We start from the raw sequence: 25,833 nt of genomic DNA on the forward strand, positions 1-25,833 counted from the left end.
CCCTCCTTCCTCCCAGTGATGTTTGCCTAAGTGCATACCTAAAGCTGGGCAGCAAAACCTCTCCATGGAAGAGCACAGCCCCAGCAAAGGGGACCACTGCTGCAATGCCCTATCAAATCACAGACAAGTTCAGTGGTGTTAAATGCTTCCCATTTTACATGTAGAGAGCAAAGTGTTACTTTAATGTGTTTTGAAATAACCTGTTTCAGATTTAGCCCTTACAGGAGATGTGACAATCTCTTAAAATTTGACAAAATTAAAATGGAAGATTTCAGTCCACAGGAAAGGGGTTTTAATTTTATTTTAAGGAGCAGTTGGAAAATACTGAGCTTTATTTTAAACTAAATGTAACCAATGGTAAAAAGCTGCTTGTAAATTAGAATTTCTGACCTCCAGACACACAATATGGGTTCCAGTGAGCAGATTTCTGCAGGCTCTAGAGAAGTACTTTCACTAGGTAGCTGTACTATTGTGCCAACTTAGTGTAATCATTGTAATCAGGCAAACCAATTACAGAGTAACAACCTACCATACACATAATATTCTAGCTATATATTAAGGATGTTCTGTTAAAAATGGTAAAAGTCCTCTATTTCAGCAGCAGGAAGAAAAGCCTTCATCACAATTTTTTTTTTCATGCTTCATTTCAGTGAAGACTTAAATATAGTCACACTTACATTTTGCACCTTGGAAAATATTTGTATTTTCAAAGAACACATTAAAGCTTTGAGCCTGAAAACACTAATGCACAAGAGTAACTTTATTTATACATTAGGAATATTTTAGTCAAATGGTCTAATGTTTGCAGAGTCAGATCCTGAAAAATAATGTACTATTTTATGTTGTACCACTATTGGTACAAAAATTAATGGATGCATTATTTAAATCAGGCATTTAGAGAGAAGCTTTGCAGCTTGGCTGTTTTTTGCTATCGTATTGTTGGAAGAAACAAGTAAATAAAATCTGAGGGAATGGGAATTGAAAATAGAGGGAATGAAATAGAAACACATGAAATGTTCAAGATGTGAGGCACACCTGCTTCAGCCTGCGATGTCCCAGATTCAGAGCAAAAGCAATTTTCAACCTTCCCTCCGACACAGGATTTAGTAAAACTCTTGATCCGTCTTTTCACATCTGAAAAATCCTTTCATCATTTTGGTCTCCATCAGCCCCAGAGGTTAAAGCTTCCCTTTCAGCTCTGATTATCACAGATGTGGCTCTGTATGAGTGGAGACCCCGGTTTTACCCAGGACTGGCCTTTGCATTCAAACTCAAATGCCTTTTCTTCCAAAGCTCACACACACCAATTTGTTTAATGCTCTGGATATTAAGTATAGTCTTCAGAGAGAACACTTGGGACTTCGCTGAAGCAAGATCACTTTTTAACCAGAACAGCCAACGGTCTGTGGCTTCAGCCAGGATGAAGCGCTGTGCTTGCTCGGATGCTGGAGGGAAGAAGGTCTACAAGCAATGCTGCTAGAGGAAATGCAGCAAACCTTTCCCGTGGGGAAATGAAACATTACCCCACATGCTCCAACAACAGAAGTGTTGGGTTAATCAGGCAAGTGAATCATGCCTGCTGCCTGATGATGTCCTACACACAGATAATCATGTTTGCTTCTGGAAGCAATCCTTACTAGGCCTTTTATTAGAGATCTATGTAGCTGGTAATGGGAAAATACACCACCTGCCTCATCTAAAGTATCTCTTGACACCTTTAAAATTACATTTTTGATCTTGAAGTTGTGGTACTCTTTTTGTTGCTTCTTCTGTTACCTTGGAGTAGCTGCTGCGGTCTTGGTGCCATTGCAGTAGCGATACGAGGGGTCCCCATTGCAGAGGCTGGGTTTGTAGCACAGGTGCTGAGGTGCGTGACCCCTAGCTCACAGTTGATGTGAAGATGCAGTGCTCTTGGGTGGTTAAGTAGTTCCTGCCATCATCGCTCTAATTTAGTGGTAGCAAAGTGAAAACTATATTTGAAAAAAATCCCCCATGAAAGCACCTAGCTAATAAACTTTCATTCGTCCTGTCACTCTGTACTCATAATCTACTTTCTGTGCGTGCCTGAGCCACCAAGCTGAGGAGAGCAGCCCTCCTCGCACACTCCTTTGGCAATACTTGGACATTTCACTCAGATGTGCACCAGGGAGTTCCCAAAAGCAGCAGAGCTGGTTGCATGGGGAGACAAGGAGCAGAAATACCAGTGAGAATGAAATAAAGACAGTCATAACCCTCCTCCTAAAATAGCATCTCAGTTGCACGAACTGTAGTATCATGGCAACTCTAACTCTTTCCCAGGCCTGAGGTCTTCACAGAGATGAGTAAGGGACAGAAATGGAGCCCTGGATGGGGTGGTTTGTGCTCACCGGACTGGGTTATTACTTTCCTGAGTAAATGCAGTCTGGACTTCCTAAGAAATAGGGCTGAACTATATCACTTTCTGCATGGCAGGTGGTTTTCTACTGTGTCATGACCCGCAGGAATTCGGCATCCCCTGTGAAGACCTGACCATCTCTGTTTTCTAATGTTTTGGCTCTTTGCACCTGTCCAGTTCCTCTTTCTGCTATAAACTTTTCTAGGTAAAGCTTTATTATACATTTCATGGTGCATATATGCTCTTTGATTAACAACTTTTTAAAATGGTATCTGCCTTTCTTGCTAAATAGGCCCCTTCTACACAATAACTCCCATGCATTTCAGATGGTGAATATGTAAATAGGTGAAAATGAAAATGCATCCACTCTCACACAGAATAACATTGCAGCCTTAAACTTCAGATCCATTCAGGATGATTTGCTAACATTTGGTACTCCAAGCTGAAGTGCCAAAATTGCCTGTCTTGCGCAATTTTCAAACATTCTACCCGCACAGAACGAAAAAAATATAGCTATCTCCAAGGGAGAGCAAACTTCATTTAACATGTTTTACAAAGTACTAAATAGCTTTCCTATTTCAGATGAAGAGCAGAGAATATGTACTTTGTGCTGTACTTACCAAGTACTTGCAATATCATATATTTGAGTTAGTTTCAAAGACACTGTAACATACTGCATTACTATGATTATTTATCAAAACCACAATCATGGAACTTTTTATGATCCATGAGCTCAGTGGGGAAAAATCGAATTTCTATTGCTTTTAATTCCTTGAAGAATTAGAAATAATTTCCATTAAAGATATTTTGAAAGACTAAAACTTTCTGTAGCCTGCTGGCTAACTCAATTGCAACTATAGGATGTTTTGGGTATCATTAAACAAAAAGCTGACTACCTAACTGTAGTCAGATATCCTTAATCCTGGGACTGGTACTGCCTTCTGTAGTCTGGGTCTTCTGGCACACCGGAGGTTTTTTATAGATACAGGCAAATATTTTTGCATATGTAAAGACATTTACATAGTGTACTTCATAAAACAGAACTGCTGTTTAATCTGACAGGTCAAGGTTGGCTCCCTATAAGTCTATTTGTCTGTACAACACTCCTGTTTTTACAAAGAAAACCTGATTTCCACAATTGCAAACCTGAATTACAGAGGACGGTAAAGGAAAGGCCCAGTAAGCCTTGTACAATGGAGTCCAGACTCAGTGCCGGGTTTGAAGCTCTACAACAATTATTTATTACTGACAAAAATTTTATCTGAGCGAACGACTGTCCTTACAGTTCGTGGAAACCTAGTCCGTGAACATGGATAACTGCAGAGCGTATACACCATTTTGGTTTATACGACTTTCCTCCAAGAACATTGTTACTTTATCATTGTTTTTTTTGTTAGTAATTGTACTTACAAATTTTTGTGAGAAGGAACTATGGTTTCTCAACACAAGTGAGAATTCAGAAACCTTTGAGACTACTTTGTATGAGGTAATCTCCCCAAATATCCATGCTTCCTAAAACCATCTAAATTATTTCTATGCTCCTTAAATTGCCTAAATCAAGCAAGTTTTCCCTTAAAATAATTAAAGGTTCCATGCCAAACTGTTGCTAATTTGCAATTGATCTGTATGTGATGCAGAGTACTTTGGTACCGGATATAGAGTTGTATTTTTTTTTCCGTAGACTTGATGTGTTGGATCCAGGTCAAGACTTGTAGTCAGGACAACTGACCCTGGAAAATATGGACTTTTCTATGGCAGAGGGAAAGCAGTCTTTTGAATTGGGGATGCTTAATTTGTGAATATGACATAATGCAGACTTCCTTGCCATATTTCCAGCATTTTGTCTTGCCCTCTGGGCTTGAACTACCAGGAGAACAATTTGTCTTGTGATGTTTGGCATTTCTGCTGCTAATGCCAGAGTAAACTAAGGAGAGAAAAGGCAAGTGGAAATTAAAATGGTGCCACATGCAACTCAAAAAATAAAGTTAAATTTTAGACATCTTTCACTTCAGCTCCTCAGTTCTCTAATATTGGCTGAAAAATATGGCAGCCACTTCTGAGGGTAGGTCTCTATGGTATTTGCTGAAACAACCAAAAATCACACAAACACCCTAGAGTGAAGTCCGGTCAGAGGCAACGTGAATTACCTTCAGCTCTGAGCTGATGTGGTGACAGACAGAGCATTTGGCACTAAGCTGGTGGGTCCTCCACTGAGCTGTCGTCTTCCCAACTACATGTCCCACCATCTCCCGTGAAGGTCATGCTGTGCTGCTGAGCCGACCCCTCCTCTGAGGAGCTGCCATGCTGGGCTCTGCTGCGAGCGTTAGTCCAGGGTGTGTGTCACCCGCATCCCCAGGCAGGCAAGGCATCCCTCCCCTGGGGATGTGGCTGTGATGCTGGCTGAGAGCCAGGCCCAATGGGAAGCTGCCTTGTGCAGTTGAGGCAACAGCAGTTTTCCCTGGTGGGAAGGGAAATCACAGAGAAATTTTGAGTCATCCGCTCAGCACTCACCCATGAGTCAGAAGTGATGGCTGATGGCCTTGGCAGCTGTTTCAGCCCCAGCATCTCCAGTTTTCCAGGCAGCAGCAGGTGTTGTTGCATGGATATGTGGCAGAAGAAAAATCTCCCATCCAGAGGAGGTGGATTTGACAGAAGAGAACTGAATAAAGATTACCACGATGTTAAAAGATACCTGGAAGCTTAAAATACGTTGTTGATCTACTGGTACTGAGTGAGGGCCAGCAAAAGCAACAACACACTAAGAAACAGTGACAATGTGCACTCCATGAACCTAAGGCATTTTTGTAGCAATGCAGGAATCTCCAGCGCCATGGCTGGAAAGCCAACAGGACCTTTGCTCCCAACATACTAGGCAAACACCTACACAGGGTCTGTGCCATACAGAAAACATCTCCCTGACCAGTTCCCAGCAGCTTAGGGAGAATTCATGGCTAACCGCTCAGAAATAGCAAATGTTTGGCTGCGCTTATGGTAATTTCTCACTCTCTGCTCCCTCCACGTCAAAACGATTATGTATGTCCTTCAGAGTCGATAAAGTTACTCAGCTCCAAAGCCAAAAACATGTGTTGAAAAGCCGAGGTACATTAAAGGCTCTTTTTTGGTTCTAGCCATTTCACACACATTTTCCCAAAGCTATGGCAACCTTCCAGCGTAGCTGAATCCAAATGTTGCTCCTCTCGCAGGCACATAGTTTGTTCACATAGTAAATGTGCATGGTACATCTCATCCAAGGCTCAGGTTATTTCTTCTACTTGCAATGCAATGTTTGTTACTGACCACTGCTGTGTAGAATGAACCTGGTGGCACCAGCTTGGCTGGTGCGTGTTAAAAAAAAAAAGCCGATCCCTCAATTTTGGGAGTTTTGACATTTTTTATTTGCATTTATTTGCACATCTCTAAGCATTATTCAATTGTCAAAAAATCATGTGTTGGTGGTGAGGAGGCAGGTAAGTTATAAAAATGAATTGGCAAGATTCTCATTTGCAGAGTAATTTGTCTCCACTGTAATGCATGTATATATTGTCAGGTATATTCTCAGAAATGAGAATCAGGTTTATGAGCTCAGTTTCAGAGTCATGTTCGCTTGCTTTATTTGCATAGCGTAGCAAAGAAAATCCAGCTCTCCTGCTGTTTTCCATTTCCCGAGAGCCCCCTTCGCCCCTCTCACTAGCCCTCCCTTTCCTAGTCCCACATAAACAGAAAATGGTGCCGGCATATTTTTCTAGGTAGAAAAAGCACAGAGCATGTAACCTTCCCCTCCTGTCACTCACCACATGCAGCCATGTATCCCTATGTCACCTGAGAGCTAGGGGGTCTACATAGCTACGTCATTTCCAGAATGGCATTTCTTCCCAAGATTGTTGTTGCTAATTCCTGTCTTAGCCATAAACCTGCACAAAAAAAAGGATGCTTCTCTTTTGCTTTGCCTTCTCAAGGCCCTGATTTTGGCAAGAGTCGCTGGGCAGAGTCCGGTGTCGTGGTATAGCCCCAGTCAGCAACCAAGCACCACGCAGCCGCTTGCTCACTCCCCCCTGTTGGGACGGGGGAGTGAATTGGAAGAGTAAAAGTGAGGCAACTCATGGTTTGAGATAAAGACAGTTTAATAAGTAAAGCAAAAGCTGCGTGCAGAAGCAAAGCAAAACAAGGAATTAGTTCACTACTTCCCATCAGCAGGCAGGTGTTCAGCCATCTCCAGGAAAGCAGGGCTCCATCACGCGTAACGGTTACTTGGGAAGACAAACCCCATCACTCCAGACGTCCCCCCTTCCTTCTTCTTCCCCCAGCTTTATATACTGAGCATGATGCCATATGGTGTGGGATATCCCTGGGGTCAGTTGGGGTCAGCTGTCCCGGCTGTGTCCCCTCCCAGCTTCTTGTGCACCTGGCAGAGCACGGGGAGCTGAAAAAGTCCTTGACCAGTGTAAGGACTGCTTAGCAACAACTAAAACACCTCCGCATTATCACCACTCTTTCCAGCAAAAATCCAAAACATAGCCCCATACTAGATACTACGAAGAAGTTTAACACTATCCCAGCTGAAACCAGGACATCCGGTGACACAAAGGACGAGGTTGCATTGGCTTCTTTTGGGTCACATCATTCACAGGGTGTTTAGCTCATGTGAAGGTCAGCACATGTCTGGGATACTCAATGGTATCAACTGAGATTCCCAGACCATACGCTTACCGCTGTCTCATTTTTCCTGCTGTACCTGGAGACTGCTTCTTGGTTTTATGTGGATCATAGCTGGCGTCAGGAATCTACAGCCATAGTATGGCTCTACTAACGCGCCTACTCAGCCATAGTATGGCTGTAAGTATGGCTTGTAAAACCATACTCAGTTGGAGAGCTGTCCCTCACTTTGACAGCAACAGGTTAATCACAGTGTCTCCATTGCTGCAGCATTTTTTGCATTAAAAATAAATTTGAAGCAATGAGACTGGCAGCAGCCACGTTGCCAGTGGGGTACAATGAAGTAGAGCAGAGAGCTAAGCATGGCAGGAGAAAGGCTGGGAATACTAGGCCACAGCTCTTCACAGCTCTTCAGGTAATTTCAGAACAATTTTTCTGGGTTTTATTTTTGGGATCCTTAAAAAAGCCATGGGACCCTGCCTTTTCCTTGTCTGGGGCTTCTGCTTCTCAGCCTCTGGCAGCTCTGCTGCTCCTCCTGTTCCATGGCATGTCAAGCAACGTATGATATATCGCAATTACCCCAAGGGTGGCAGTCCCTGGGGAGAGCTGACAGCACAGTTCAGATCAGCAGAGACATTGAGTTATCTTCAGTTAGTTTTAAAGATCATTCAGTAATTCCCTTACATATTCTACAGATTCTGATCAAGATTTTTCCTCTTGCAGTTTCTAAGTCAAGAGCAAAAAAATCACTCCTGGTTTCGTCTCACAAGCAATAGCAAGAGGACTCTGTACTTCGAGATGCAATGGCAATTTCCATGTGGTCATGGAAATATTCATTCTACTTACAGCTCCTACTGCTCTTGCTATTTCATAGCCTCAACTTTTTGTCTGAATGAAAAGTACATTTCTAGCCCTTACAGCTGGAAAGAAAAGCCTGAGGTCCAATAACTTGTGCAAAGAACCTGGCAAAGTTGATGTGTGATAACCTATGGGTTATCTCCTTCTTGCTTCTAATTTTGACCAAGCTGAACTCAGTACTTCCTAAGCTATGTTATCACCTCCAGGACTTGCTCCAATTGTTGAATATGGCTGTGAAATCAGTTTTTTGGTTCATGGTGCCCCCAACCCAAGAGCTGTTTGTTACCATGCTGCATCACTGAATGTTATCGTCCAGCTCCTTTGCCAAAGAAAGGGCTTGGGCACTCCTTAAGTGTCTCTCTGGCAAAGCCAGCTCTCTTAGATAAAGGGCTGAGGAGGCTGATCTACGCTTACCCAGTCAGCTTTGCTGGTTGAATTCGGGATAACTCAGAGTCCCTTCCACCTGCACACGGTAGGTCAGGCACAGCAGACCTGAAAGGGGACCTCTGTGTGGCCATTGCACCCAGCATTTAGGCTGAATGGAAGTCCCAGGTGAAGCTCTCCACACAGGCATGGCCTTGTCCTCCCTTCACAGCAGGGAGGTAATGTCTGTATTTTCCCTCCTTGGATGCTGTAGCAACTTATTCTGGAGAATTTCCTTTCTTGTGCACAGGAGACCTTTTTAACTCCCTTGCTTAGCAGTCCATTATTATTTTGCTGCAGAAGGAGGTGGCGATTTCTGCGTCAGGGCTGTTGGGCACAGAGCAGGACCCAGATGAAAGTACAATAAAATGAAGGTGGCAGATAAACACCTTTGCAATGCCTTAAGAACCAATTGATATTCTCCTTCCACAAAATGAAGGTGTTTCTTCAGTCCATATGTATTGATCACTCGTGGTCACTGATACCTGGGTGGCCAAAGAGCCACCCAACAAATTGTGTGGGCACGTGGTGCCACTTCCCAGTGACAGTGCTTGACGTGTTTTTTGTGTGGCTAACCCAAGGCATTTAAATTGCCTGGTTAGCATCCCTTTCACTCACCCCCTGCTCAAAAAACCACTGCAAAGAAAGGAGACGTGAGCAGAGGGAAGGGGGGAGGGGAGCTCTTGCAGGAGTTTTCACCTGGATACAGTTGCTATAGGAACCACTTACGGAGCATCTTGGAGCCTCCACTATACAAGGAAATTTGCTCGCCCTTAATAGCGGGTGAAGTGGTTTACCCACAAGTGTAGACATTCAGCCCCTGCTCACCCCTGGCAGGATTGGAGCTCCTCAGCTGGTGCAGCGGGGACTGCCAGTGCTTGCAGTGGGGCAAGGGGCCCCCTGGCCCAACAGGGCAGGACATGGAAAGAGCAATGCTCTCTCTGCATCTGCAAAGAGCAGTGGTGGTGGTCAGAGGGCTGCTGAAGTAAATGGCCAGCAGTGGAGAGCCTGTGGTGGAGAGGGAGGATGAGAAGAAACCAAGAGATAGTGACAGAGATCAGGACTTTTATTGCAAAGGGAGCAGGAATAGAGAAAGTGTATGTAAGCTCCAGAAGAAATGGAGTAGTGGAAAAGGTGAGAAAAGAAATCAAAGCTCTAGGAGTGGTGGGTGGCATTAAAGGTGGAAACTTTGAAGAGTGAAGCAGCATTAGGGGAAAGTGCCCAGCCTGGTGTTTGTAATGTGCTCTGGGATCCTTGGATGAAAGGCCTAAGTAGAAAGAGCAATACTGTGGTTTTTAATATAATTTTGATAGCTGTTGCAATAGCTATTAGTTTCAGTCCTTGAAACCTCATCTCGATGGAAGCTGTGGTGGTGGCTCCGTGTGATTATCCCGCTGCCAGGTGTACATTTATACTTGATGGTGTGGTACAAGTGCGGAGATTGCAGCTACTGGAGCAGGGGCTTATCAGCTGTACATTAGGGCAACTCTTGACCCTTGGTTTGTGGGGAAGAGTTCATTGGCAACCAGGAATAGACTGCGGACAACAAGTTAATGACCTTTTCCTACCAGTTCAACAAGAAAAGTAACTGCAAAATTGACATTGCTGGAAAAGCCTATATCAGAGGAGAACAGTACTAATCGCTGCAAGGCAGTGAGAGGAGACCATGAGGCAAGGAAAAGATTAAACCGAATTACATGAAGGACACCCAAGTTCAGGAAAGCACTTAAGTAGCTGCCTAATTTTAAACCAGAACTAGTGCAAAGTATGAGCCAATTTGAAGCGATCAAAGAAGGAACAATCTAAGGATGGCTCAACAGAGCAGTGTCACTTAGCAGGAGCTCAAACAAGCGGAAGAGAAGCAGAGGCAAACTTTAAAATCGCTCAGAGTAGACTACAAGTAGGTGAGCAGAGGTCAGGTGAAGAAGTGTAGCATGGCAGAGGAGGAAGGTGGCAGCAATAGGAGTGAATTATAAGCTATTATGATAAATGACAAATGGATTACGGTAAATCTCTATGGCCTATTTGCAGGCTGCAAATCAACAAAGGTTGGAACCTATTTACCATGTGATGCACTTTAACTTCACGAATTAATGGCATAACCTTAAACAACTTCTGCTAAATGCACCACTTCACAAAATTACACAATTTATGTAAGGAAACCCAGATTTCACATGTCAACTGATATAAATACAATATTGATATAATTGTATTTGTTCAAAGATATGCATTTAAAAACCCCTGTAAACTGAGCAAAGGAAAAGTATATAGACTACCATGTACTTTTTGTGCACTGCCAGCAGAACTTGGACTGAAATTGTTTTTCTTACAGTCAGCCCTAGTGAGACCACATTTGGAGTACTGTGTCCAGTTTTGGGCCCCCCAGTTTAAGAAGGACAGGGGACGGCTTGAGCAAGTCCAGTGGAGAGCTACCAAGACGATCAGGGGACTGGAGCATCTCCCGTATGAGGAAAGGCTGAGAGACCTGGGTTTGTTCAGCCTGGAGAAGACTGAGGAGGGTTTTCATAAATACCTATAATTATCTAAATGGTGGGTGTCAGGACAACAGGACTAGGCTTTTTTCAATAGTGCCCAATGACAGGACAAGGGGCAATGGGCACAAGCTGGAACACAGGAATTTCCACCTCAATATGAGAAAAAGCTTTCCTGTGAGGGTGACAGAGCAGTGGCACAGGCTGCCCAGGGAGGTTGTGGAGTTTCCTTCCCTGGAGACATTCAAAACCCACCTGGACATGGTCCTGTGCCCCCTGCTCTGGGTGTGCCTGCTCAAGCAGGGGGGTTGGATGAGATGATCTCCAGAGGTCCCTTCTAACCCTTACCATTCTGTGATTCAAAAAAAAAAAAAAAGGGTGGAAGTGGCAGTGGACTTTCCCTCATTGACAACACGTTTTTTTTTTCACATAAATCTTTTTTTTTTTGAGACATACAAATCCACAACTTTTAGACTTGCAGATTTCCTATGCATCTTTACATAGTCAGAGGATCACAAGGAATAAAGCTTCTATGCTCTGCAAAGGTCTGCCACTGCAAAGCTCCTGACCTCAACAATTACATACCTTTCTGGATGGGTATTTATGCATAGTTTCTTTCAAAAATATCCTGTCACTACAACCAATTTTTCTTTGCCTAATCTCACGAAAGAAACAAAGCAGGGAATTTGGTAAAAGCTGGGATCCTGTCATACACTAGCAGCTGACATGCACAGGACTACTTCAAAAGGCACTGTGGTTTAAAAATGCTGGCAGTGGTGGTCTGGTCCCAGCATCCTCAGAACAGGTAACAAGTTTCCAAAAAGTACTGCTTGTGGTCAGTGGATTCATTGGGCTCGGAGTTCTCAGAAATCTGGGACAACCATTTGTCCCTTGACCTTGATGGGTGATACACACATCTAACCATCAGGCCTTGCAACTGATCTCCCAAAAATCAAGAAGAGAGCAACAGATTTTAAGTACCTGTAACACACGAAGAGCAGGAGTCAAACAACAAAATACAATCAGATTATGGGCTTCTGTAGCATAAGGATATGATACAAGTAGTGGAAGACAAAAAGCAGGGAAAGACATTTATGTTGTCAATATTCAAGATAAAGAAATAGGGTGAGATCTGGGTAAGGGTGCAAAAGACCAGCTGAAGAGTTTTACTACTATGTCTCAGGGCAAAGTATACATGGCAAAGAGAAAAGGTTGTCGTATGAGAGAACTCCAGCCAAAGCACCAAGCTTAATCTAAATCTCACCAGCAGGGAAGGTGCTCTTTCACTGGGACAGCAGAGGTGGAGGTAGGAAGAGATGATGAAGACAGCACCAGTACTTCAGCGTGGAAATGCTCCTGAGGGCCAGGAGGAAGAGGGTGGGATTTCAGCACTGGAGGAGAGGTTAGTGGCAAGAGCGATGCTGCTGCCTCCGGGCAGGGAGCCCGGGTACCCTCCAGCCTGAGGGGACCAGCAGCTCTCCCCAGGCAGGAAAGCTGCTCCTCTGCCAGGCAGGGATTGACTTCCACAGGCTTCTGGGAAGAACTCCTTTGCATTAAGCCTCCTCCTCTGCTCTGCTAATTACCTGTTGACCTGGATTCTCCTCCAAGAGATCTGTTCTCTCCTTTTTTTAAATCAACCTCGCTTCTGATTATTCTGGATGTGTTTATATACATACAAATTCAAGCATCTAAATGTCCCTGGGACCTGGCGATGGCAGGGAGCTCTGCAGACTGACTGCATGTTATGTGGAATAAGCATTTCTGTGTTTCCTAGTTCAATACTTTCCCTTATTAACAAAATTGAAAGTTTTCTTTTTCTGGGTTATTATGAGATGGAGAAAACAGACTTTCGTTCTGAAATTTCTCTCATGCATTCATTCTTCTATTATCCACTTTTCTCGTGGCTCCTCTTTTCGTCTCTTATTGAAAACTGACCCCGTTTTTTCATTCTCTCTTCAGAGAAGAGTTTTGCCAGCCTAGCTCAGCAGGCGTCTCTCTGTGGGCAGGATCCCCTCCTCCTCTGAGGTGGGAGGAAGCAGAGCACTGCCCATATTTGCAGATGGGGCTGACTACTGCTTTTTACAAAGGCTCTGCAGCATCCTCCATATGACTGAGCATGCTGTTCCTTACACAGCAAAGTGGTTATTTGCTTTTGGTCTGTAGCTGCACATTAGTCTTCCCCGAGCTGGCGGTAACAGTGCCTGTCTCCCTTTCTCCAGTTGCTAGATTCAGTGCCAACACCATAGGATGTGAGAATCACTATTTCTGCCTTCCTCCCACCCCAGTGTGTGTTGTTTTGTTGCTTTCTTGTAAAGCAATATTATTTATTATTAACATTGCGATCTCACTGGCTTCCCCATGCACAACAATTATTATTATTATTATTATTAGCATTGAGCAGCGTAATAATATCTACCTTGTTGTCCCACAGGATTTTTATCCTCAAATGTGAATTTCTGGCTCCACTGAAATTGTAATAGATTTCAACAAATTTTCACGATTTTGTCCCTAGTAATATTTATAACATCACTTCAAAACTTACAGCGGTCCGAAGGAATAGATTCAGTGACATTCTGCTCATTCAAATGAACTTACACTGGCACAAAATCAGTGCAAAATAGTAAGAGACTGGGTCAGAAATATTCAGCATTTCTCAGTTCCCTTGCACTAGCTTCCATCACAGCTCGAATGATTTCAGATGTTTTGCAGTTTTAGTAGGGTGGGTCATGATTTTCAGTTGGTTTTTTTTTTTTTTCCTGAGAATAAAGCCACGTAAATAACAATAGATCCAAGCCATTTATTCCCATAAAATAAAACCAAAACTGAAATATTTTCTTCCCACAACATTTAACAGAGAAAAATATCCTGATTGGCAAATGATTTTTCAGTCCTTTCATCAACTGAAACCTGGCACTTGAGGCTAAGGTTTGAGACACTGACTCATTTTTTTGAAGGAGCTTGTCCAACGAGAGATCTTTGACAGGCTTGAAACACTGCAGCAACCTTTAATTTAGAGAAATTATTTCCAGTAGGGAAAGCAGCTGGTCACGTGCAGGACTAAAATTAGGACCAACAACAACAAAAAAAAAAACCTAGAAATCAGGATGCATCATACTATCCAGGCTTGGCTCAGCTCTGAGGCTGATCTGTGCCTCACCAGCAGCTGTTCAAATAAGGAGCTGCCCCGAGGAAAGATCTGTACAAATGACTGGGCGGGTTTTTATTTTTCAGTTCTTTGCCTCTCACCTAAAACCCTGAAACAACTAGTTGCCCTTGTGGTGGATGATTATAATAATTATTGGAAAACAATTGCAGTGTGATCAGGCGGGGAGGGCAGTAATTGAAATATTGACAGGTGGTTGCTTTGTGCGAAAGAGGAGTTTTTAAGATCAGCTGTGCTCTGAAGGACTCCCAGCTAGGATGCTTCTGATAAACTCTCTAATTAACGGTGTTATAGATTTTACTACAGGATCTACAGAAAGACCACAGCAAGGCTTTCTAGAAGAAGCTGTGAATCTCATACAAATAATTTTCTGTTAAGGAATGCTTTAGTACCTATGTTTTCATTTAAGTTTTTCCTGACTGTTCCACCTTTTTGTTTACATTGATGATGTGTATAAACCCAAAAACTTTGTCTGTCTTCTCTGATGATTAAGTATCATTGACACTTGATATTATTACAAAACGTCATTGACACTTGATGTTATCACAACTGTGTGATACTGAGGTAATCACATCATGAAGCTGCAAGCAGGAAGGGCAGAATTTAATACCCCGACAACTATGCTGATGGGAAGAGGATGCTTAATTTTTAAGGATTCTGTGAGTTATTTGGGGATGGAATGTAGTTTATGGCCTGGACAGCAGATGTGATGAATTGCTGAGAAATGAATAATATTAAAAAGTATATTTTTATTCAAGCATTGCTCATAATAGAGTAAAATACTAAGAGTGTTTCCAGGATACTAACAAATATATATTCCTCAAAAGCTCCTGGTAGGCAAAAATACTTTCTGAAAGGATGCTAAATTTGAACTGCTTCCTAAGGCATTCCCTTCTCATTAAAGGTCATTTCATCAATTATTGTCCAAGAGTTGTACAGAAGATTTAAACACTCAATCTTGCAGAAGTTTCCACAAATTTAACCTTTTCCCGAAGCATGAGGACTGAGACAGGCACTGTCCGTTGTTTTGGACTTTACAAATTATGTATGCAGTTTTCCATCAGCTGGTGAAATGGTATCTATTCCTCTCCCAACAGAGAATACATTCCTGGAAAAAAGGCAACAATCAGGTGTCATAAATAAGCAAAACATGAAGGATGGTGCAAGGAACTGCGGTTCAATTCGCGTAGGTCAGTGGCTTTTACAAACATACACTCACTGGATGAGGTTCCTGCATCAACTGAAAAACTTTCGTCGTTGCAATTGGTATTTCTGAACGAGGTGATTTTTTGAAATTTAAGGCTACTGATCTTCAGTAGATGTTGCAAGTAATTGAACCACCTTTTTAACTATCTGCATAACTTCTGCCAGCCCCACAATTAACTAGGCAATTTAGAAGCATCTCTGTGGTAGCATTTATTGGTTTATTTCTAACATTTTCATAGTAATTCTGTTAACAAAATGCAGTAACCTTGCTAAATCCTTGGAAACAGCACGAGAAGCTGTTTTCTGCCGTGGTTTCCCTGGAGAGTGCATGCACGCAGCCTCCCTGAATTTCTCTGGCAAGCCAAAGGGGCACAGACAACAGGTCTTGCTCCATTTTCCTCCCGTTTTTGCTTTGCTTGTGTCTGTGTGAGGCTGTTCTCTCCCTACATCTGTCAAGGACTGCATTTACCCAAGGCATATTCTCTGCTGCTGCAGCTTGGTGCCTCATGGCATGTTTCGAGGGAGTGGCATTAGCCGTGGGTCTGAACCACGAATACAATTTAAATGTACCCTGTAACTCCTCATGTCAAACCAAGTAGATGGCTTGTGTGCTGCCAAGGCCCGTAGGAAATGGGTGGGAGAGAAGAGCCATCCTCATGATAACTCTGCTCTCGTCCCTTGGAGATTACCGTGCAATGACAGAACACGAGTGAGGGTCATCATCCCTGGGGGACCTGAGGGCTCTGGCTGAGGGACAAAAAGGGAAAAGAGACTTGTACCCCTGCACCAGTTCCCCACAGCCCCTTTTGCAGAGATAATTAATGAGATTTTTCAGGTGTTCAGTATGTTCCCTAAAAAACATAGTGTTAGGCAAAGGAAAGTCTTTGTAAATTCCAGATTAATTCAAAGGGAAGTTTCAGGCCCCCACACAAGCATAATCCAGTGGGAGAACAATTCAGAAAAAACAAACCTGATGGGACTTTACCTTTATAAAATCCTTTGACTTTCTGAAATAAAATGTAACTTTGAATATTTACCTAATGTAATTCATTGGTTTTTCTCATATGGATAAAGATACCTGCCCAGGGCTTCAGAAACACCTCACTTTGGGTGGACTGAAAATATATGGATCTCAATTACATCTTCCTTGTTGAAGAACAAAATTTTTCAAGCTGACTTGAAAAAAGAAAAAGAGAATTTAAAATATTCTGCAAATCCTGCCTTTAGCTGGCAGAGCAGGTTATTTGTGCATCCCAGTGTGTGAGTGAGAGGACGGATTTGTCCCTCTGTTTTGTACCATGCCACATGGAGCGCGTGCTGTGGGACCAGATGTGGGTGAGGCTGTGCTGGCCCACAGCCCTGTCCTCCTCAATGCACGGTCAGCCGCATGGCCAAACCTCTTCATGAGCCTCTTCCCATGTCTGGTGAGCTGCAGCATATTTGCCTTGTTGGTACGAGAGGCTATCTCCTGTTTAGAAATAAAACTTGATCATCCAATGTCTTGTTTTCTTGTCCTTCCTTTGATCCTTCTCACAGGTACTTGACTGAAAGAACACTCAGGAAAACAAAACAGGTCTGCTGAAGTTCAATCAGTCCCTTCTCTTTGGTTTGTTCTTCTTACTGTTTTAGTTGCCAGACCCTGCAAAGTCACGTAAAGCGTTAAAGGAGACAGGCCAATGTTTCAAAGCTGGGCAGTATCTCAAGAGGCACTTTTGGTTACATTTATTCCAAGTCATAACTAGTTTTCAGAGGGGCTGAGTCTTTGATTTAACAAGAGTTGTAGAAACATATTTATTTGGGTTGCTAACTTCAGCCAACACATAGCAAAAATGTTGGCCTTGGTGCTTTGGTGGTCACCTTTTCAGTGGAGAGAACGTGTTTCATGCTACAAGGTAAATGCTCAATTTCTCCTCCAAAGAGATGCTTGGCCTTGGCTCCTGTTTGAGAGCACTGGGTGATTCACTCTGCTACGGTGCCTTTCTCTCAAGTGCTTTTGAAGTGTACAGTGCTAAGAAGATCAAACAAGATGAAGGTTGTGGTGAATGTGGACTTTTAATGTGGAACAAATCATTTCACTGTGTAGTTGAACCATCAGACCCAAAACTGCATAGTAACTGTACTTATAAAAGTACATATACATATAATACATGCAGGTGAGCTCTAGCTTCTCATTTAATGTGCATAGGTAAGAATCCAGAATTATAGAAAGAAAAGAAAGATTTCCAAATAATATAAAATGAAGAAGACAAGAATTCTGAGATTCAGAAATATGATCTTTTTACTGATTAGATTCTCTGAAGAAAGTTAAATGTGTTAGAAATCGAATATAATAAAGACATCCAGAAAAAAAAAGCAATACTAAACTAAGGTACTTGTGTCCACTCTGGAGGGAGTCCCACCAAGCTGCAGTGATTATTTAGAGCTGGGTCCAACCTGAAGATTGGACATGGATGTAAAAGATAGTCCTGCTTTTTATGGATATAAGAGTAGGAAACTCAATAATTTTCTAAATGCTGTCTGTTTATGATGATGCGGATTTTTCTTTTCTTTATCTATCTACCTACCTATTTAATAAAAAATCTGTACTTAATAAGAAGATAGGACATTGATGGAAATAATTTTGATTGGTGCTTATTAGAACAGCACTCACAATGATTTTTTTTTAACAAACAGCTCACAGCCTGGCAATATAGACACAGAAAGTCCTGATCTAAACAGGGACAGGGAGGATAAAACCCCCAGACTACAGCATGTTGACCTGGGATGCACCACACCAGCCTTGCTGGAGGAAGAAGGATACATGGGGGTGAAGACCGGAGAAGGCAAGCCTCTCCCTCCTATCTCCTTCCTGCTCACAGATCCAGGAAACCAGAATCTGGCTGGTTTTTTTCTTAATTTTCTGATTCTTAAAAACTGGGCTAAATCACATGGTCTGCTGCCACTGAACATTGCTTTCTGCAGCACCTTATCAATATAGCAGGGATCAGAGCATCACGATAAGCACTTTTAAAAATGACCACAGAAAGCTGTTACGTTAATGACTTTGGTCATGTTTTGCACCATTTTAGCTCTGCTGGCCCAGACCTGGTGGCCAGTAGCCCGCTGGCTTTGTTTCTCCATTTGTGGAATTGCCTTTCTGGTCTTTGTGTAATCGCCTGATTCACCAGTGTCGCAGGAGCTGCTGAAAAATGCATTCTCTGTACCTAGGAAGAACCTGTATAAATATTCTCAATAAATAAATAACAGTTGTCATTTTCAAAATATGACAATCTCCAGTTGCCTGTGCTTAAATTGAATGACATGTCATTTATCCTAATAGATGTGAATGCATGTATAGTACATATGAGTGAGTCACCTAATTCTTATTCACCTCAGCCTTGGTCTCAGTTGGGGGCAAGTGCCTCTAACAGGGTTTGGATGGATCAAATCACAAGCAGAAAAATCTTGGTCAATTATAGATGCCTAAGGCTAAAAGGGAGGTGTCTTTTTATCTTTTTTTTTTTTCCTTAATCTCACCGAACACAGAATGCCCCTCCTATCCATAGGCTTACTGAAGGAGCAAGTCAATCTCCGATCCGTGGAATTTCTGGGAATATCTCTTCCCCCTGTAATTTAACGTGACTCAATTCTCCATCCTGATAATACAAGCGGTGAGAAAAGCTCCTAATCCTATTGGCATACCCTCTTGTCAGCACCTCTTTATTTCACTGCTTTAAAGGCTCAACATGTTTTGATTTACAATAAGCACTAAGATAACTGCAGGTGCCCTCTCTAAAAGCAAGGTTAACTCACCTGAGATGAATTCTTTTATTGCAAACAAAAGCAACACATGAGCAGGAAATACAATTAATACAGGTGCTTCCCTGAAACTTAGCAAATGCCATTTGTCTTGAAATGACATAAATCCCCATTATATAAACAGGGCCCAGAGGCTTGATTTGTATTATTTCTGGAGAGGAGGGATTTAAGCAAAAGATAAATGGAGTGGTGATGGTGGGGGGAAAGAAATCCTTGTACTTACAAGGTATTTATTTGACAGCAAAACTACTAGTGTCCTATTTTGTGATTGTATTTAAAGATATGTAAATGCCTTAGTAGAACAAAAAAAAAGCCTGGTCTAGATGGGATTTCCAAGTTAACTGATGTTTGCTGATGATGTGTAATATCCTGTGTATTTGCAATATACCACTCAAGCATTCAGTCTGACACATGAATCTCTTAATGATTTTCTGTTTGGTGGTATTAAACTCAGATCCTTCTAGGCATGAAGCATTGCCTACACTGAGCACCTTGGGTCTCCACAGCAGCAGGAGGATGCTCCTTCCCAGCTCTCTAGAGGAGGACCCTGCAGGATGCAGCCTGAGCTCCTGCTCCTGGCGGGGCCTTTCGCACCACCAGGAGTGCAGCTCCAGCCCTCCCAGAGGCAGGGAGCAGGGGCAGGTACATGGAACTGACTCTACACCCACCATCTGCAAGGCTGCTGTTGTCCCTCAAGATGCTGGAACTCTGGGCTAGGAGCTCTGATGAGCCCATGCTGCTGCTACAGAGCTGGAGAATAGGGCACCTCCTGGAGAAAAGGATAGATGTTTGGTTTGTGGCTGGCACCAGGGTACCATGTTCATAAGCATGCTAGAAATATGTCAACAAGGAAGCAGATGGGGTGGGCAGCAGCCTGCTAGATGAGGTACTACTGTCAAAATACTCTCCTCTTTCTAGCTCTGCTACTGACTTACACTGAGCAACCTTAGAAAACCACCCCACCTCTCCGAGACCCTTCAAGCCCCTTTTCCCCTGCCAATTTTGCCTAGCTAGTCTTTTGCTGCAGGTAGACCACAGGGTCCTAGGTTTTCTAGATCCAACGGCTATTGTGCTATGGATGACAGTCTCTATTACAGGATTTTCTGAGAAATGCATGTTGTTTTCTTGAGACAATGTACCTCTCTTCCTTTTGCAAGTAACAGTATGAACCCTTGGTGTTTATAAACAGGTTGGAGGAAGGTGTAAGGCTCTCATAGCTGCTTACAGTCTAAAAAGCCAGTTCAAAATGGTATTTAGTTTGTAATTTCTCTTACCTATTTCCTTTATAATTCATATATAACTGCTTAAAAAACACAATCTAATCTTACCTAAACCAAAACAAAAAAATAATGGGGAAGAAGAAATTGTAACACTTAATAGGATCATCAGACAAACAACTGCAATTATGCTGACAACTATATGACACTGTTTTAGATATTCAGCTGTGTTATCACCAAATCTAGTATCCTCTCTACCCAAAAGCTGTGCTTCATCTGATGGGTGTTCCTGATCCTCAGTTTTTAACAACTGAAACACTGATTTTTGCAACCAGTCCTGCTTGTTGGATTTCTGCAGCCCTGTGGAAACTATTGCCTTCAGGTTAACTCTGACCCCACCAGGAGTCAACCTACAGAAAGCCAATTGCAATGGGGGAGTAAGTCAGGCCAAGCAGTGTGGTGATAAAAGTTCCTTAGCTGTCTCCCAAGAGGTGAAACAGAAGAGTAATCACCTCAAGTGTATGTATGCAAATGCACACAGTCTAGGTAACAAACAGGAGGAACAGGAGCTCCGTGCCCACTCAGAAGGGTATGGCATCATAGGATTAACTGAAACATGGTGGGACAACTCAAATGACTGGGGGATCACAATAGATGGTTACAGGCTCTTTCGTAAGGACAGGGTAGAAGAGGTGGAGGAGTTGCACTCTACATCAAGGAACACCTTGAATGTATCGAAGCCAACTATGGTGATTGCGACTGCTCTATCGAATGCCTCTGGGTTAAAGTCAAAGGGGTCATCTCCAAGCAGGACCACACAGTGGGCATCTGCTGTCGACCTCCTAACCACGATAACAAAGCTGACGAAGCGATACTTGGGGCACTAAAGCAAGCTTCTGGCCAACAGAACCTGGTCCTTATGGGTGACTTCAACTACCCAGACACATGCTGGAAGAACAATACGGCAGCTTGCATGTCATCCACCAAGTTCCTGGAATGTATAGAGGACTGTTTCCTGATACAAATGTTAGATGTGCCAACCAGGAATAAGGCACTGCTGGACTTGCTATTCACAAACCGAGAAAGCCTGCTTTGTAATATCTCGGTTAGTGACAGCCTTGGCTGCAGTGACCACAATATTGTGGAGTTCGGGATCCTGCTGAGTGTGCTGAAGGTGTGCTCTAAGACAAGGGTTCTGGATTTTAGAAGAGCAAACTTCAGTTCACTCAGGGCTCAACTGGGAGGGGTTCGATGGGAAGCTTCCATGGAATACAAAGGAGCTAGTGAGTGTTGGGAGTTCTTCAAGAACTCTCTATCAGAAGCACAAAGCCAATTTATCCCCTACAAAGGAAAGGGAAGTAAGCAGAGCAAGAGGCCCCCTTGGCTTAACCATGACCTCCTGGGTCTACTCAAATCCAAAAGGGAAGCATACCAGAGATGGAGAAGTGGAGGATTATCTGTTGAGAGCTACAAGGACATTGCCAGAGCATGCAGAGAGGCAGTTAGAAAAGCAAAAGCCCAGCTCAAATTGAAACTGGCCGTAGATGTCAAAAATAACAAGAAAGGGTTCTTCAGGTATGTCAACCATAAGCAGAAAAAGAAGGAAAACATAGGCCCACTCTTAAATGGAGAAGGAGAGTCAATCACCAACGATGCTGAAAAGGCAGAGGTCCTCAACACTTTCTTCACCTCTGTCTTTACCAGCACTGCCGAGTCCCAGGCTTTGGGAATGAAATTGCTGGTTGATCCAAACACCGACCCACCATCAGTGAAGGAAGAGTTAGTACGCGAATTACTACAGGAGCTTGACTCCTACAAATCGATGGGCCCTGACGACATCCACCCGAGGCTGTTGAGAGAGCTGGCTGACGTCATCGCAAGGTCACTCTCCGTAATCTTTGAGAAGTTGTGGGGAATGGGGCATGTCCCAGAGGACTGGAGGAAGGCAAATGTTACCCCTATCTACAAGAAAGGCTTAAGGGAGGATCCAGGTAACTATAGGCCCATTAGCCTTACTTCAATCCCTGGGAAAGTTATGGAACGAATCCTCCTGAGGGCCATCACAAGTCAAAGGAAGCATGTGACTGGGAAAAGCCAACATGGCTTCACTAAGGGCAGATCGTGCTTGACAAACCTGGTGGCCTTCTATGACAAAGTGACTTGCCTGGCTGATGTGGGGCGGGTGGTGAACACTGTCTACCTGGACTTCTCCAAGGCCTTTGATACAGCCCCCCACAGTCTCCTTCTGGAGAAATTAATGCATTAAGGCCTAGACAAGTGGGTGGGGAATTGGCTGACAGGCCACACCCAAAGGGTGGTGGTAAATAGCTCCTTTTCCAAGTGGCAACCTGTCACAAGTGGAGTCTCCCAGGGATCAATATTGGGCCCAATGTTATTCAACATCTTCATAAGTGATCTGGATAATGGGATCAAGCGTAGCCTGATGAGGTTTGCGTCTGACACCAAACTGAGTGGGGAAGTAGACACTCAGGAGCAGAGAGCTGCTCTGCAGGGAGATCTGGATAGGCTGAAAAAGTGGGCTAATAAGAACCTTTTGAAGTTCAACAAGGAGAAGTGTAAGATCATGCACCTGGGAAAACATAATCCGGGAGTGCAGCACAGACTGGGATCCACCTGGCTGGAGAGCAGCTCTGTGGAAAGGGACCTGGGGGTCCTGGTGGACAGGAAGCTCAACATGAGCGAACAGTGTGCTGCTGCGGCCAAGAAGACCAACAGGATGCTGTGTTGCATCAAAAAGGGCATCACCAGCAGAGATAAAGCAGTCATTATTCCACTCTACTCAGCACTTGTCAGGCCACACCTGGAGTACTGTGTACAGTTCTGGTCCCCACTATATAAAACAGATGTGGACAGGCTGGAAGGGTCCAGAGAAGGGCCACCAAGGTGATCAAAGGACTGGGAAGCCTGCCGTACGAGGATAGGCTGGGAGAGCTGGGTTTGTTCAGCCTTGAGAAAAGGAGGCTTAGAGGGGATCTCATTACCATGTACCAGTACTTAAGGGGTAGCTACAAAGAAGATGGAGACTCCCTTTTTACAAGGAGTCACATGGAGAGGACAAGGGGGAATGGATACAAGTTGCTGCTGGGGAGATCCTGATCGGACATGAGAGGAAAATTTTTCACAGCGAGAACAGTCAACCATTGGAATAATCTCCCCAGGGAAGTGGTTGACTCGGCCACGTTGGACACCTTTAAGAGTCATCTAGACAGGGTGCTGGGCCATCTTCCTAGAAAGGTTGGACTAGATGATCCCTGAGGTCCCCTTCCAACCTGTGATTCTGTGATTCTGTGATATGGGCCAAGGCTGAAATACTGAGTCGGGCTGGTCTTCTTTCTCTTCCCTGTATTCTAATAAGCCAATAACTTCCAGTATCAAGAAATCAGGGGTAAAGCTTTTCTATTCCCCCCCACACCTCCCCAGACTTGAATCTGTTGCACGTCCCAAATGTCCTCCATTATCCATTGGATCTTTAGGTGTCAGAAAGACGCTGGATGTTGTCCCTTTCCCCTGAAAATTCCAGATTTATTCACACAGCTACAACAACTTTTATTAACCCCAGTCTGCAGGCACCACCTGCTCTAGGAGTGACAAGTTGACATGGTTGTATGCTCAATTAAACTTGCTCTTCCTTTTTAAACAAGTGCATTAAACTACTAAATTATGTGCAAGTTTTTCGTACGCTTCGACTACATTAAACTTAAGATGCCAAACTTTGGCTGCAAACCTCAACTTGGTTATTCGGAGAAGAAAGACTTAACACAGATTTTTTGACAGATATTGAAGTAAAATAAAAATTGCTTTAGAGTTTCTTTCCATTTTATAGAAAACATGCAGCTTCCCCAGAAAACAATTCTTAAATGTGTGATGTATGAAAGCCCTACTTTCCAGAAGTCTCAAGAACAAGCAATTCCAGCTGACGTTGGAGACGGAGAACCATTACCTGAAAATCTAGTCCTGATGTTCCACAAAATCTACTTTGAAAACCTTACCAACTATTCAACTCTATACTCCAATGACAGGTGTGGTATTTTTGCTTTAGGGCTCTTCTCTTACAATTAGTCTTCCATGAATGGGCCCTTTCCTTCATGTAGAACCCCACTGAGGTCAGCAAAGGATTTGCACCTAAAAACAGAGGTTAGTGTAACAATTTGCTAAAATTATATTCTGGGCTGGCTGACTGGCCTGTGGATGTAAATGTCCTTTTGGGAAAATGGGACATTTTTATATGAAAAGCTATTTCTACTGAAATTCGTTAGGGCTTTTGTTGTCAGATAAATGAATGAAAACTTAACACAGCAGAAGCAGCAAGCTTCTCCGAGTGCTACTATCTCTTTTCAGGGTATTCATAACTCTTTCTTTAGCTGAAGGAAGAGTCGAGCAAGCACCTCTGTCTCAAAAAATAATGTCTAATTTTCTCTTAAATGGGTGGGTGAAGCCATTGTTTCCAAGGATTAAAAAGTGCCTGAGGATCTTTCAGAAACTGAAGGTCATCACCAATTCCTTATTTAATAGATTCAGACTTCCAGAAAGACCACCTTCCTCACACTAAAGCTGCTGAGGAGAACTAAATGTAGATAGCCTGCCTGCCCTTCTCACTGCCATGAGCAGCCTCAGAGGGACACGTCATGTTCATTGCCCCTGCCATGGGTTGGGGTGTCACCTTGCCACAGTTCAGCCTCCGAGGTTGGAGGCTTCAAACTTTTCTCTGCTTCATCAAGCTGTTTTATTTTCAAAAGGTCAGTTTTCTGTAATTCAGGAGGTTACTGAGAGGGTTTTGTGCCCAGGATACCAAATGCTGAATGGAAAAGGCTGATGTAGAATAGCACTACTGAGCTGAAGTACTTCAGGTGTGTTGGCCTTTACTGTAGGAATCAGTCACATGCTGCTGTGCCCCCCCCCAGGCTGGGCTGGTCACTGGCAGTGGCCGCCGTGTAAAAAGTCCCATGCCACAAGATAAATGGCACAGGCAGCGGGAGGCAGCAGCAACCACCAGAAATGCAACAGAGGTACATGTCAGACCATGGCACCTAATACAACTTGCTTACACTTTTCTGGGGAGGGGAAAGTTGTCCTGCCAGTGTCGCACACCCTTAGCACCTGAGCCAGCCCAAAATGGGGAGCGGGGACTCGTTGCTGGCATTAGGGAAGGTACACTGTTCAATATGTGACATATCCACCAACTCTGTGAAGACTCAAGAAAAACCTCTTCCAGAGAGGACAGCAGGGAGTCATCCCAGTCCATCCCAACAATTCTTCAGTAGTTGTTAATATGGTTTGCAGCCACTGGCTTTAAACAATGTAAAGAGAGTCAGAGAAGATGAGGATACATCTGTAGCATGTTCAGTTTTCAGTCTCTGGTATCTCCTCCTAGGAAACACCCTTTGGATGCATAAGAAATAGCTGCAGAGGAGGTTTCACTCCAGAAAATGTAGAAGCAGAAAAGATCTCTTGCAAGGCCATGCTTTTCAGTAGTGCCAGGTGGTGTAACTTTCAAGCCCATGCAGCAGAAACACAAACCTTTCACTAGCATTTACAAAAATCTGTGGTGAACCAGAAGCAGAGCAACACTGTCCTCCTGCCACAAGTGACAGAAAGGACTCTGTTCCCTAAATGGAGGAGCACAGGAGT

Source organism: Phalacrocorax carbo, chromosome 2 (genome assembly GCF_963921805.1).
Source record: "Phalacrocorax carbo chromosome 2, bPhaCar2.1, whole genome shotgun sequence".
NCBI lineage: Eukaryota > Metazoa > Chordata > Aves > Suliformes > Phalacrocoracidae > Phalacrocorax > Phalacrocorax carbo.